The sequence below is a fragment of the Neovison vison genome, chromosome 8 (assembly GCF_020171115.1).
Source record: "Neovison vison isolate M4711 chromosome 8, ASM_NN_V1, whole genome shotgun sequence".
In the NCBI taxonomy this organism is placed as follows: domain Eukaryota; kingdom Metazoa; phylum Chordata; class Mammalia; order Carnivora; family Mustelidae; genus Neogale; species Neogale vison.
In genome coordinates, this window is record NC_058098.1 from 130,294,143 (window position 1) to 130,310,166 (window position 16,024).

At 38.1% G+C, this 16,024-nt stretch overlaps 1 pseudogene; it reads right to left on the reverse strand.

Moving 5' to 3' along the window:
- Window positions 1-858: 858 nt before the first annotated feature.
- Window positions 859-1,094, reverse strand: LOC122915812 (annotated as a pseudogene).
- Between the last annotated feature and the right edge of the window lie 14,930 nt (window positions 1,095-16,024).

Below are 16,024 nucleotides of genomic sequence, written 5' to 3' on the forward strand. Positions count from 1 at the left end.
GATTATTTTTTCATTAACGATGAAGAAACTAAGGCTCAGAAAGTTAACCATATTGCCCTCAGAACACAGCTAATAAGTGGCCGGTATGTAAAACCAGATTTGACTAACGTCAGAATCCTCCCTTTTAAATTCCATGCAGTGGATTACTTGGATAATTATTCCAAACTTAAAAAAAATTAAATGTAAAAAAACACAACTTTTTAATGTTTTGCAACAAAAGATTTGATTGATCATCTTCAATAACCTTATCCCCACCAGGGCCACCTCTATATGTCCTTTTTACTATCTAGTTCAAAAACTACCAATCAAGTTGAACTCTGTAACAGTATGGCTAGGAGCAACTCTGCAACCCAGACGCACAGCCATTTTTCCCAAGTTGCAAAATCACTTATGAGACAGCTAGCACTAGTACCCAGTACTCTTAATTCCCAGGTCATTTCCCTGTTTACTTTGTGTTCGTTCCAAAGCATAAGACAAATCCACTCACCTAGCACACACTGGGATGCTGCCAACAGAGGATGACAGGGGAAAGCCCTCCTATCCCCAACAGGACTACAGAAATATTGAGAACCAAGTGTTAATTTCTGATTACTAATAATGAAGCTTGAGCTTGTTTTCTAGAATACTCTATGATTCAGAGTTGTACATTCCCCAAAGATTCTAGATTAATGATTGCACTATGTGACACAATAATTATTATTATTCTTTGGGACAGTCAAACATCTGCCTTAATTGTGAGCAGCAGGTGGGACACTTTCAGTAATAGTAAAAATAAATAAATAAATAAATAAATAAATAAAAGCTTAAAAAAGCAGGAATTCAGTGAAGCCACCTGGTTGGAACTCTTTGGAGCTATTATCAGTACATGTCAACTCAAAGCAGCAGAAAGAGGACTCCAAAGCCCACGAGGAGCGAGGCCACCAAGGAGATGAGGAGCTCTTCACAGATACCCTGAGTGTTCTTGGTGGAGGTAACCTCATAAATGAAGAACCAGGGGGCAAAGAACATACCAAGGGCCAACAGAACCATGGTCAGATGGGGATGACAGCAGGGTTCACTGGGCTGATGTATCTGCTCAAGGCCATGATCTCCATATTACTAGGCATAGCATAATCCACTGCTCCATCACTGGCATATTTTAATAACCCTGAGATTTGAGGATCTTACTACTTTGCTAAGGTCTTGTCTGAACTTTAGCAAATGGTTTGTGAAATTGAGAGACTGAACTGAGATAGAATATGAGATAATCCATGACTGCCACCTTCTGTGCCCCTGGGTCTCAGGAATTAAGATGAGTAGAAAGCACTCTGAGATCAAGGGCAAATAGGTCTTCCCTTTCAGCACTGTGGGTAAAGAAAAGTATTTGCCACAGAATAGGGGAACATTACCCACTCTTTGAGAGTTCTTTTAGATCTATTGCCCAACAGCTATGGCTCTGCTATAAGTATCTTAGATTGCTATGAGGAATCTGGCTCCCCCACCCCTTGACCTTACTCTACTTAATCATTTCTTTACCCTCCATAGAGTTTTAGCTCATATCTGGCAGAAGCTCTTGAACCATTCTCAACATTTTGATTCTCTGGAGGAAAACTGAACTCAATTCACTAGTGCTTATTGACCAGGCTCCATGCTAGGGCTCAGGGAAACACGTGGAGACCAGTTCTCCGGGCATCACTGGACCATACCTAGAGGTCAGACTTCCCCAGGAATTAAGTTTCTCTGGGATTCCAAAGTGGACAGGAAGGTAAAAGTCAGAAGGCCTGGATTTCTACACTTCTACATTTTAGAAATGAGGGGCCCCTTTGCCTCTTACTCTAAGTCCATGTGATTCTAAACCCACATTGTTGCAAGGGCACATTCTGAAAGGCTGATTCTCAATAGGCACTAAAAGAATGAGTATAAGCATGCCTGGGTGGTTCAGTCCATTAAGCGTCTGCCTTCAGTTCAGGTCAGGTCATCCCAGGACCCTGGGATCAATTTCCACATCGGGGTCCCTGCTCAGCATAGAGCCTGCTTCTCCCTCTGCCTCCTGTTCTCCCTGCTTGTTCTCCTTCTCTCTCTCAGACAAATAAATGAATACAATCTTTAAAAAATAAATAGAAGGATAACTATAGAGGGACATTCTACGAAACATCTGATCACTACCCTTTAGATGTATCAAGGCTACAAAAGACAAGAAGGGACCAAGAGACTGTCCTAAATTGGAGAAGACAAAGGAGACATGACATCTAAATGCAATCTGTGGGATCCTGATTGGATCCTGGAACAGAAAGGGGCCACCAGTGGAAAAACTGGGTAAAGTCTGTAAGTCTACAGTTTAGCTAATACTATTGTGTCAATGTCAACTTATTTGTTTTGATATCATGGTTATATAAGATGTTAGCATTAGAGGAAGCTGGGTGTGGAGTTTATGGAGATAGTCTGCAATATCCTTGCAAAATCTTCTTAAATCAAAAATTATCTCCAAATAAAAAATTTAAAAAATAATAAAAACATGAGTATGTATTTTCCCAGAAAGCGAGACTATAAATTTCTCAAGGGGTCTTCATTTTTCTTCCAGTATGTTTCTTAGGGCTTAGTATAGAGGTGTCTTACAGTAAGCTCTCAGACTATTAATAGAATTAAATTAGTTAAGAATTATTCACAACCACAATTTAACCTGGGACAGAGAAGCATGTAACCTCATGACTGTTATAAGAAGTTAATACTGCAAATGTGGTATTGTTACAACTAAAACACATAAAAAAGTCTGAGAAATTGTCAGTTTCCTGGTACCAAGGAAAAGCAATCTCTGTGTTCAAGGCAGATAGCCAGTCTGATTTCAGAAAATAAAAAGGAAAGGAAGAAAAAATAACAACACAAAAGATCAAGTAGCACCTTTTAAAAAACCATCAACGTTGCTATTTGGACTAAATCAGAAGCTCCAGATAACAGTAACTACTAAAGAAGAAAAGGAACAAAAAAACCCTTAGAGCTTTCAATTTGTTTTTCATAATAAATGAATTGCCCCTACCAAAATGCAGCCTTGAGGAGTTAATTAAACAGCTGCCCCCATGGCTGATTCTGAGATGTTAGAAGGCCCATGACAGGGCCCTAAACAAATGGGGCAATAAAGGTGTGGGCTGTTTGGCTTGATTGAAGAGCTTGAGTTTTTCACCCCTAGTCTCTAAGCCATCTGGAAGTGAGTTTGTGGAATGTGGGATGGCAGCCTCTCTGCCCTTATCTACTGATAAGATTCTCAGCCTCAAACACGTGTACTAGAAAGGCAGGGAGCAAATATTTCAGATCTTAAACAACTTGGAATCCTCCCTCTAAAGTTCACTTTGTGCTATAACACAGAAGGAAGGACACTCATCTCACATTCTTCCCCTCCAAATCGAGGGCTTTTGACATCAACATGAGTCAAGACTCAAGGCTGACTTAAAGGAAGACTGTTCTGATTCATGAGTTCCACCCACCTTCTCTGAGCCCCACACACTTCAGGCTACAAAAGTTAGGCTTCTGAGAGTGTCCGAGGATGAGACTGCCATGCAAAGCTGGTTTAAGTGAGCAAAGAATTTGAGGATGAGGGCAAGTCTCTGTTTAAAATTGCTGGTCTGGCTGAATCCTAAAACACAAAATATCTGAGGACGGCCCACAGGCTGCAACTTCACCAACAAAGAATTCAGCAGCTGACATCAGAAAGGCTTGGCTGTTGGGAATGGAAGAAATCTGGAAATTACTCTTATTGCTTTAGACTTTAAGTCTAAAAATAAGAGAGCATATGTGGTATGTAGAGATATTATGATGGGTGTATCTGGTGGGTATGAGATATGAGATTGTATGTAGGAGTTAGTGTAAAATTAAATGAGGCTAACCACAGAAAAAATCATAATTATATGAGGTTAATAACCTCTTAGGTGAAACATACCCATGCATGCACACACACACACACATACATATACACACACATGTGTGTACCACAGATACAGAAGAACTGAAAGGATGTCATAGCTTCAAACAAGCTTTCAGAATTTGATCATGTAATCATTCACTCTGTCCTCTATTTTCAAGTTCCTAGTATGTTCCAGGGACTAAGTGAACTCCAGGAATATAAAATCAGGTGGTACATTTAAACCTTGCCCTCAAGGAGTGTGCAGTCTACTGGAACGGGCAGAGTAATCCAACAGTTGTAAGACAGAGTGACAAGGCCGACCATAAAAGCAAGTTCAGATTGCTATGAGAGGCCAGATGTGGGGTGACAGTGTGCAAAAAGGATCTACTGTGTCATCTGTTTTTTTTAAAACAAAAGATGATTCTCCCATTCTTGGTTCATTCAACCTCAGACAGATCTTGAAATTCAAGGAGATAGCAGGCCTTTCATAGTTGTTTGTGGAGTTGGAAAAATGTGATGGCAAGCTTGATTAAAATGTTTCTCTTCTCTGGTCTTAAAATCTCATGTGTAAGCTATTTGAATGATTAACAAAATTATTCTTAAAACAACAGAAAATCACGATTTAATTTCATTTATCATTCAATTTTTTTTTTAAGTACCTACTCTGTGCCAAGTGTTGATGGCCGTTCTAGAGACTGTGGCTCCTTCAACCTTAACTCTTTCAAAAGGGGCCACTCTGATCTTCAATGTCTTGCAAAACTTGATGGCTCCCCTCTGGCACCATAATGTGAGAGCAGAAACAAAGAAGGATGACATTTTGAAAAGGACTTAGTTGATTTCATAGTGGAAAAGTGATCTGATTTCTCTTCCTTGAAAAAAAGCAAAGTGATCATTTTATTTTCACAATCTCGCTGGAGTGACTGGGGTTGTCTAACGGCATTATAACTAATTGGAGAGTAAAACAAAGATAAGGATAGTTTATTGGAAAAAATAATTTCAAACAATCTTAGCTCTGGTGAAACCAAACCAATAGAGTTTCCTTACCCATTGCAGTGGTAGTAATGTATATAATGTTCTTGTGAAACTAACGCCAGGCAAATAAACAGGCAAGCACAGCAGACATGAAAGATTATCTGTGATAAGCTTATGTTGAAATCAACAGTTCCCTTGAACATATTAAAACTCTTTTTAAGGGCTCCATGTCTGTTTTCAAACTCAAAAACTAACTCTGTCCACTGAGTTTATAACTTTTTATATTATATTCTTACAATACTCTCAAAAATGCCCAAAATAGGTTTTTGAAGTTCCTCTACAGCTCTTCAAATATGAACTCTGTTGATTTTACCAATTGTGCTCCTGGGTTTAGTATCTCTAGCTAAGTGCAGAAGCAGAAGCTTCCAGAGGTCAAGCATTATCTTGATTTAGCAGGTTGGGCCCCTGAATCACTGCTATGCTCAGTAGCAAAGAATGCAGGCTGGGAAGGATTAATTACCAAAGCCAGTAATCCTGACTCCAACTTCCAAAAATATGGGGAAGTCCAAAAAAAATCTTGAAAGTGATTTGCAACATTCTGTTCAAATCAGCCTCATGAGTAATGTCACTTTGACACCTCTTACCCATGTAAACATAATTATCGCAGACACATCAGCTATTCCTCTGAACCTTCTCCTTTTCACCCTAAGGCTTAATTTCCCCTCTTCTGAAAGAAGATCAACATAGTTTTGCTAATAGCTTCTTCCTCAGTCTTTCTAGTGAAACAAATATATACTCAAAGTTTAAGAATGCCAGTAGCCTGTTTTATGACAAATCATGTGTACTCCCACAGGCCTGGGCCAAATAAATAAATAAATAAATAAATAAATAAATAAATAATTATGTACTTTGGTCTCAAACCCAGGGGACACAGATTCTCTTGGCAAATTCTGGTAAGCTGATCCAAACCCTGCAATTCCTGTCATTTCATATCAGTGAAATCTCATTTTATTAGGAAGTAACGAGAGAACAAATTCCCAGCTGACCATTAAAACTCCTGAAGCAGGTACCACTTTCTTTCATTTACTTTGATCTGGCCTTAGTTAGTTCAAGTGTTGCCACAAGACCACATGGCTGCTGTATCACAAGAGTAATTCTATGAATGAAATCCAAGGTTATTCATCCATTAAGTTAAATAAAAGGCATCACTGATTTCTATATATAATACACACATTACAAACATACACATAGAAAGCCCTGCTACATGGTAGCATGAAATACCACTGAAGCAAGGATCCTAGATTAAGAATGACAAAAGTATCTTTAATACATCCTTCCCATCAATAAGAGTTAAATAAAATCCAAATTTTATTTAACTTAAATTAAGTTAAATAAAATTGGGAAAATTACTAGGAAATGTGGAAAAACAGCATCTCACAAAAAATGGTACAAACACATCTTACTTAACATTTGGAACATAATACCTATGCTAGTGTCTAGGCATAAATATAATCAAAACCTAAATAATTAAGAAGAAAATGTGTTAAAACAGCTGATTTGCAAGAAATGTAATTATCAAAGGATGCTAAAATCTCAGTTTATTCTGCACATGTACCCAATATGTGTCACATGCGGGGATTCTTTTCCTTCACAGAAAACCCACCAGGGATTTTTAAAAATAATATTGTACTGAGGGAAGAGCTTAATGAACTACAGATTTGGAAACTTACATCTCCAGCCACTGTGTCCAGCTCCTGGTTTAGAAGGAGGCACATCCTGAGACCTGAGAGAAATGAAAGGCGATTCCCATGGCTGCTGGTCCCTTAAACATATCTGGAAATTAACACTGAATAATTGTTCTTGCAAGTACGTTTTTTCTCCTCTGAGCCAGGATCACACATACAGTATTACATTTTCATTCATCATTCTTTTGGACAAAGGAAAGTGGGAAGTCAGATTTGTGCTATAGCCCCAAGGGAACCAGGATATCAGCATGGAGGGGGTGGTGACAGGTGCATCAGGTCACCTCCCTCCTGAGTGTTATGATCAATGCTCAATGTTCCCTAAACACAGGTAGGGACCCTGTTTTACAGGATCAGCTGGAGCTGAAACTCTCTTATGAACTTACATTCTCTGACACCTCATTTTCTCTCTTAGAGAGTCCCACTGCTGTTAGGATTGTGTTCAAATCCTTAACCAGTCACTCGAGGTCTTTAGCTCTAGTAAATACTGACTCCTCCTCCATCACAACTCACTCCTATTACCCTTCTATCTCTCACTTTACACAAAACTTGTACTCCTGTGTGTGCTTAGCTGGTACTCATGGCAGGCTTCTGATGCACCAGCACTGATCCAGGCATTGGTGCTGCAACAGCAAACAAGATAAGTCCTTCCACTCAAGGAGCTTATACCGGGGTAGGGGCACAACAAAAGATGATAAACACAGAAACTAGTAAATAAATGAATAGTATTTAGGTGTCAATAAGTGTTAGGGAGATAAAGAGAATTTCCATGAGAAAACAGAGAGGATGTCTCTAACTAGAATGGTCAGAAAGACCTCACTGTAGGTGTGACTTCTAAGCAAAACCTCTATACATATTGAAAGAACAGCAAATGCAAAGGTCCTGTGGTAGGAGCAAAGTTAGCTTGTTTAGGGCACAGAGAAAAGCTCAGTTTGGCTGAAGTAGAGGACTTGAAAAGATTACAAAGATGTTTGAAACATGATGGTGGTCAGCAGAACTCTAAGATGGCCCTCAAGATCTCTCATAGAAAATGACCCTTAACACTGTGTTCCATCATACTCCCTTCTTGTCTATGATGTATGAGAGCCAGAAGAAAGATTATCTGGAATTTTTTCTGCACCTCCAAATATATTTAGTTTCTTTTCAATTGTTTTATTTGTAGTTGCTTTTTCTTTTGCCTATTAAAAAAATTATACAGGTTTACGTTTCACTTAATGAGATTTAATTCTTCCCTCCCTTTATGTACTTACTAAGTGGGCCATAATTCACAGACTGAGTCTGAGAATGGGTTAATCCCTTTGCAGTCAGGGTGTAGCTGAGTTTCCGCCCTTGGTTCAAATGCTAAGTGAACCTGCATAACCAGCTTCAGGTGCAGCTAATCTCTGGGCCACTGTTTATTTGTCAAAGGCCTTGCTGTGCACTCCTGTAGGTCAAAAGGCACAGAAATGAGAGGTGGCAGAGAGGTCAGACCCTGGGGAACTGTGGAAACAGCCAGGACTCCAGTAGGTTTGGCCATTAGCTCCCTGTGTGGCCTGGGCCAGCTCCACTGGCTCCCTGAGCCTTAGCTTCCACATTTTTACATGAGGGGCATGGCCCAGAGAATCCCTAAGGGTCTCCACATCCCCTTCCATCCCAAGACCTTACCTAAAAGACAGTGAGCTCTGGGAGAGAGGAGGAGGCCAGTCCAACCAGTAGAAACAATTACTTCTGGCTTGAACTCAGTCCCTAATATTTGTTGAATATTTATTGGCTGTGGTTATTTGCTGGTTACCTTGATGCATTATCATAGTTAATCTTCATACAACCCTCTGGAATATTTACTGTGATACTGCTAAATTTAGATAATAAAATTTAGACTGAGAGTTTAAGGACTTTCCTCAAATCACACAATTAGAAAGCAGCAAAGCTAGAATACCTCAATTTTCATACACACACATACCTTAGTGTTTTTAGCTTTAATCTAGCTACTTTTAATATGAATTAAAAGAAATGTTCAACTACACAAGGATCTTAAAATAAAAATATAAGTGACATGTGTGTAATACTAACCATGTACCGAACACTACACTAGATGCTTTGCATAATTTGCAAAGAATATATTTCTATTCCCCATTTTTTTGTTAGAGAAATTAGGACTCAGAGAGTTTAAATCATTTCTCCAAAGTCCCACATCCAAACTGATAAAACAGAGCTGCTGGTCTGTCTGACTACAGAGCTCATTCCCTTCTATGGCATTTTCTTACACCAAAAAGACAGCAATCAGTGGGGAATGGGACCACCTGTTAGTCAGTGAGGCAAAGGTACAAGGTGGGGAGAGCCTAGGACACAGTCAAGTGAGGACTTCTTAAGAAGAAGAATAAAAAAAAAAAAAAAAAAAAAAAAGAATAAACCAAAGGCATTAGAGAAGAATGATCCACTGTTGAGATGCATCAGCAGGAGGAGGTAGAAGTGCACAGGGTATAGGTAAGCAGAGTGGGCTGTCCAGACACAGAAGAGTCAGACTGTACTAAAGTGTCAGGCTCAGAGTATGACTCTCTTCTCACTGCCACACCCAAAGCAATGGGCTCTCCCTTTTTTCATACATCCATAGCCAGAGATCAGGTTCTGAAAAAGGAAAACAAAGGTGAACTCTTTTGCTGCCTTTTCTGATAAGTAATCTTTTATGCATTTGACCCAGCACAGTCAGAAATGCATGTCCTGCCAGGAAATCAAAGATGGTCCAGAACCACTCCCAGAAAAGCCTTGGTCTTTGTCCAGTGAAAACTTGGCAATTAATTCCACATAGAATAAAAGACACACATTCACAAGTTTTCCGTCCTTGGGAGTGACCTTGGGAGCTCTAGGTCTCTGCTACATGACTGCTGTGCTGGCGGGAAGAACTTGCCAGAATTCTATACAAAGAGGAGTTTATTATCTTATAACTTAGAATTCAGCTTTTTTGGACAGTGGGGAAAGGAGTACATTTAAACTACTGAAATCAAGGCAACTCATTTAACTAGGAAGGTAGATGTATTAGCAAGATTTATGCAAAACTATTTTTATAACTGATATAGGTCCGTAAGATTTTTCTATAATTTAACTAGAATGCTGTCACATATTCCTGCAAGTCACTGTTCTCAGTGAGGCATTATGTATATTTATTTAGAAGAATAGTTAGTAAATAACTTTTGATCTATAAAAACAGCAACTACAACAACTTTCCCCATTTGAAGCATTTTACTTAAATTTGGTCTTAATGATGAAATTCTTGATATTTAATTAGGGAAAAAAAAAGTTATAACCAAGTAGTTTTGACCATTAGTGTCCACTCAATTTGTACTAATTCATTATGTCTTGTTAAATACCCAAGGATGAAAGGAAAGCATACAAATTCCCATATCTTCCTCAAGATATATATGTTATATATGATATATATGACCTGGCACATGAAGACTGGGAACATAAATAGCAATTCCTAAAGGAATTATTGTAGTTCCCAGGTTTCTGTCTTTCTGCAGAAGGCTGTTGGTGCAGGGATGCTGAAGTGAAATTGTTTTCTTTCTATTATTGAAAGCAAGATACGGAAATCCCCTACAATTATTGTATTGTTGTCATTTTCTCCCTCCAGATCTGTTTGTATTTGCTTAATATATTTGATTCTCCTTTGTTCGATGTATGTATATTTACAATTGTTTCAATCTTCTTTGCGTCTTGTTATAATTTTTGACTTAATGTCTATTTTATCTGGTGTAAATGTAGCTGTACTTGCTCTCTTTTGGTTTCTGATTGTGTGAAATATCCTCTTCTATCACTTCATATTAAACCTATGTCTGTTCTTGAAGCTAAAATGAGTTACTTTAAGCAAGCACATAGTTGGTTTTTTGTTTGCTTCTTTCATTTTGTTTTGTTCTTAATCCATTCAGTCACCCTATGCCTTTTGTTTGGATAATTTAGTCCATTTACTTTTAAAGTAATTATTGATAAGTAAGGACTTACTAATATCATTTTATTGATTTCTGACTCTCTTGCAGCTCTTGTTCCTTTCTTCTTCTCTTGCTATTTTCCTTTGTGACAATGGTCCTGGTGACAATTATTTGGATATGATACCAAAAAGCTAAGCAAAAACAAACAAGTGGTACTACATCAAACTGAAAAGCTTCTGCATAGCAAAAAGCAAGCAATAAAATGAAAAGGCAACCTAGGGACTGAGAAAACATGTTTGAAACCCATATATCTGATAAGGGGTTAATAACCAAAGTATATAAGGAACTAACACAACATTCTCTCTCTCTTTCCATTCACACACAAACACACACACACATACTCCAGTTAAAAACATGCAGAAGACCTGTGTAAAAGACATACAAATGTTTTTTCCAAAGATGACATACAAATGGCCAACAGATAATTGAAAAGATACTCAACAGCCCCAATAATCGAGAGAATCCAAATCAAAACCATAATGAGATATTACCTCAGACTTGTTAGAATGCCTCTTATAAAGGGATAAGAAGAGTTGGCAAGGGTATGGAGAGGAGGGAACACTTGTGCACTGTTGGTGGGAAAGTACCTTAGTATAGCCACTATGGAAAACAGTAGAGTTTCCCCAGAAGAATTAAAAATAGAACTACCGTATGATCTAGCAATCCCACTTCTGGATAGTTAGGCAAAGAAAATGAAATAGCTATCCCAAAGAGATATCGGCAACCCCACTGCAGCATTATTCACAACAGTGAAGACATTGACATAATGTTAAATGTTCACCAATGGATAAAGAAAATGTGATAAATATATATATATATATATAAATATATATAAATATATATATATGTGTGTGTGTATACACATTCAGCCATATTAATATTCAGCCATAATAAAGAAGGAAATCCTGCCATTTGTGATAACATGGACGGACCTTGAGGGTATTATGCTAAGTAAAAAAGTCAACAGAATAATGCAAATACTATATGATCTCACTTACATGTGGAATCTAAAAAAGCCAAACTTACAGAAACAGAAAGTAGAATGGTGGTTTTTAGGGATGAGGGTGGGTGGTGGTGCCTTCAGAGGGAGGCACAGCGAATGAGGAGTTGTTAGTCAAAGGGTACAGACTTCCAGTTATAAGACAGTTAAGTTCTGGATATATAATGTTCAGCATGATAACTATAATAAATAATATGCATTATATACTTGAAAGTTGACAAGAAAGTAAATCTTCAATGTTCTCATCACACACACACACAATATATATATATACTTTTATCAAATCATCATATTGTATACTTTAAACATATACAGTATTATATGTCAATTATGTCTCAGTAAAGATGGGAACAAGTTAATGCAGTACTAACATATTACTGTGTTTGAAATAAGTATACACTCAAGTTATTTCACCAAAAATGAGGCTGACAGATCTACCTTTGTTATGTTGTAACAGACTCAATCATTTGCCTTTCTATCAAGAATATATGAATTTTTTGAAAGAAGTTGGCTCAAAAGTGTTTTGGCTATTACATCATCTGGTGGTGATTAAAGAGAAACAAAAGATAAGGAATTTTAAAAGGTAATTTTTATTAACTCCGGAAAGGTTTAAATATTGGCAAATGCTTGTTCTTTCAAGGTTAGCCCTCTCTGCTCATTGTGGTCTTCAGACCAACAGTAACATTGCCATTGCCTGGAGCTTGTTAGAACTGGAGATTCTCTGCCCAACTCCGGACATACTAAATAGAAATTTTTAAGTTCATGAGAGGCCCAGGTGTCACTATGCACATTAAAGTTTCATACGCACTGCTCTGTTCGAAACCTTTGCTTTTCCAGCTCTCAAATGCACGAACACCCTATACCAGTAGTAGACCTAGTTGAGAAGCATTATTTGTAGAGAGTGCTAAAACTGAGACAGAACTCATTTTATTTTCACACTGGAGTGAGAGGGGAAAAAATTTGAAACAGAAAAACTCAATATATATAGAAATCTCAGCTTCTGGTTACAATCTGCCAAAATTTTCAAGATTGCAAAAAATTAGCTATGTTATTACAGCAGGCTCATGGAAAGAAAACGGCGTTGTATACCCACCCTGCATCCACCCAAGAAGCTAACCCACTTCAGCAAATTCACTTTCTGGTTGCTGCAGCCCTATGTGGGTATTTGGAACTCTTCCAAACTGGGTCAGTTTTGGCAATATTCTACAAAGCTAAAGATGGGCACGCTCTATGAGACCAGTCAGCAACTATACTTCTAGATAACAACCCTAGACACCTTCTTATAATAGTACATAAAAGCCTGTTCATTGCAGCACTGGTTCTAATCATCATCATCATATCACCATAATTAGGTACAATATATGAATGAATCTTGTATATTGACAGTGGTAATTTTCAAAAACACAAACAGTTTGAAGCAAAACATATAAAATGTAAAATTACTCACATCTAGTTTAAAAACCTGCAAAACAATATAAAGTGCATGATTACCTACAGACATAAATATAAAACCACTCATGGGAATGATGAATATAAAAACATACACACATACACACACACACACTCACATTTATTTATTTATATTATTTCTTACTTTTACTATTTTTGCCATTTAAAACTCTTTGACAAGGAAAAAAAAAGGACAATGAAAAAGATGATTTCTAACTGGAAAAAAGAAAACACATAGCAACAATAACAACAAAAACACCATAAAATTAAAATAACTTCCGTAGAATTACTTTATTTAAGAAGTTATGGTTTTTAAAGAAATGAAACTCTTCAGAGTTATTTTTTAACCTTACAATAATTACTTTTTCAGCTGGAGGATGATCAAGTTACCTCCTAGTCCTTGCCTCATGGTCTCATTTACTCTGCAATTTGTATGAAAATCAGTACTAAAACTTGGACATTTCTGTGAGTCAAAAAGGCACTGGTGGTCCAAAACTACTGAATTTAACCAAAGTCAGATTTTTCTTTTCGCTCCACGTTGTACGAAGCAAATACATCTTAGAATGTGTTTTAATGAGGAAATAGATTTCCTACAGGCTGGTAGCATGAATCTTTGAATTGCAGTTCAGTCAACTGTGAGTTGTCTGATATTGAATGAAGTACTTGATCTCACTGAGTCTAGGTGTAAACAACAGTTCATAGCATTGATATTCATAGGACATGATATATAAAATACTCAGCACTATATTTAACTCATAGTAAGTGTTCTATATGTAATGGTTAATAGCAATAATGGGATGCTAATAAAACTGTGGCCAGCCTACACTTTGTGTTTTTACATTCAGGACTGTGGTATCTCAGGAAATCATAATCTATTTTGCAAGGTAAATGAGCAAATCATCAAAATAAAACACTGAATTGATCTGGTTTTTGTTAAGATGCAAAGATGTGCCCAAGAACACTACTAGTTCTTTCTAACTCACTCCCTCTTTTACTTTATCTTTTCTTCTTGCTCTACCCTGAGTGCAAGTTCACTTGGATTCTAAAAAAATTTGTCTGACTGACCTGTTACTAGTATATGGACTAGTAGATGAAAATGAAAATCCTAAGGGAAGAGTTTTACAAATTTCTTTTTTTTTTTTTTTTTTTTAAAGATTTTATTTATTTATTTGACAGAGAGAAATCACAAGTAGATGGAGAGGCAGGCAGAGAGAGAGAGAGGGAAGCAGGCTCCCTGCTGAGCAGAGAGCCCGATGTGGGACTTGATCCCAGGACCCTGAGATCATGACCTGAGCCGAAGGCAGCGGCTTAACCCACTGAGCCACCCAGGTGCCCGAGTTTTACAAATTTCTTGATGTTTTTCTTGAAATAAATTCTTAAAAGCTTGAACTCAGATTGAGTTTTTTTTAACATGATGTCTCCACACATAAAGCAGGAAGAGACAACCTAAGATTTTGCCCTGGGATACATTGTCTTGGGTGCAAAATTTAAAAAAAATTTTTTTAAAGATTTTATTTATTTATTTGTCAGAGAGAGAGGGAGAGAGAGCGAGCACAGGCAGACAGAGAGGCAGGCAGAGGCAGAGGGAGAAGCAAGCTCCCTGCCGAGCAAGGAGCCCGATGTGGGACTCGATCCCAGGACGCTGAGATCATGACCTGAGCCGAAGGCAGCTGCTTAACCAACTGAGCCACCCAGGTATCCCGGGTGCAAAATTTTAAATAAGAAATGTCATCATCAAGACAGCATGGTACTGGCACAAAAACAGACACATAGACCAATGGAACAGAATAGAGAGCCCAGAAATAGACCCTCAACTCTATGGTCAACTAATCTTCGACAAAGCAGGAAAGAATGTCCAATGGAAAAAAGACAGCCTCTTCAATAAATGGTGTTGGGAAAATTGGACAGCCACGTGCAGAAAAATGAAATTGGACCATTTCCTTACACCACACACAAAAATAGATTCAAAATGGATTAAGGACCTCAATGTGAGAAAGGAATCCATCAAAATCCTTGAGGAGAACACAGGCAGCAACCTCTTCGACCTCAGCCGCAGCAACATCTTCCTAGGAACATCGCCAAAGGCAAGGGAAGCAAGGGCAAAAATGAACTTTTGGGATTTCATCAAAATCAAAAGCTTTTGCACAGCAAAGGAAACAGTTAACAAAATCAAAAGACAACTGACAGAATGGGAGAAGATATTTGCAAATGACATATCAGATAAAGGACTAGTGTCCAAAATCTATAAAGAACTTAACAAACTCAACACCCAGAGAACAAATAATCCAATCAAGAAATGGGCAGAGGACATGAACAGACGTTTCTGCAAAGAAGACATCCAGATGGCCAACAGACACATGAAAAAGTGCTCCATATCACTCGGCATCAGGGAAATACAAATCAAAACCACAATGAGATATCACCTCACACCAGTCAGAATGGCTAAAATCAACAAGTCAGGAAATGACAGATGCTGGCGAGGATGCGGAGAAAGGGGAACCCTCCTACACTGTTGGTGGGAATGCAAGCTGGTGCAACCACTCTGGAAAACAGCATGGAGGTTCCTCAAAATGTTGAAAATAGAACTGCCCTATGACCCAGCAATTGCACTACTGGGAATTTACCCTAAAGATACAAACGTAGTGATCCAAAGGGGCACGTGCACCCGAATGTTTATAGCAGCAATGTCCACAATAGCCAAACTATGGAAAGAACCTAGATGTCCATCAACAGATGAATGGATCAAGAAGATGTGGTATATATACACAATGGAATACTATGCAGCCATCAAAAGAAACGAAATCTTGCCATTTGCGACAACATGGATGGAACTAGAGCGTATCATGCTTAGCGAAATAAGTCAAGCGGAGAAAGACAACTATCATATGATCTCCCTGATATGAGGGAGTGGTGATACAACATGGGGGCTTAAGTGGGTAGGAGAAGAATCCATGAAACAAGATGGGATAGGGAGGGAGACAAACCATAAGTGACTCTTAATCTCACGAAACAAACTGTGGGTTGC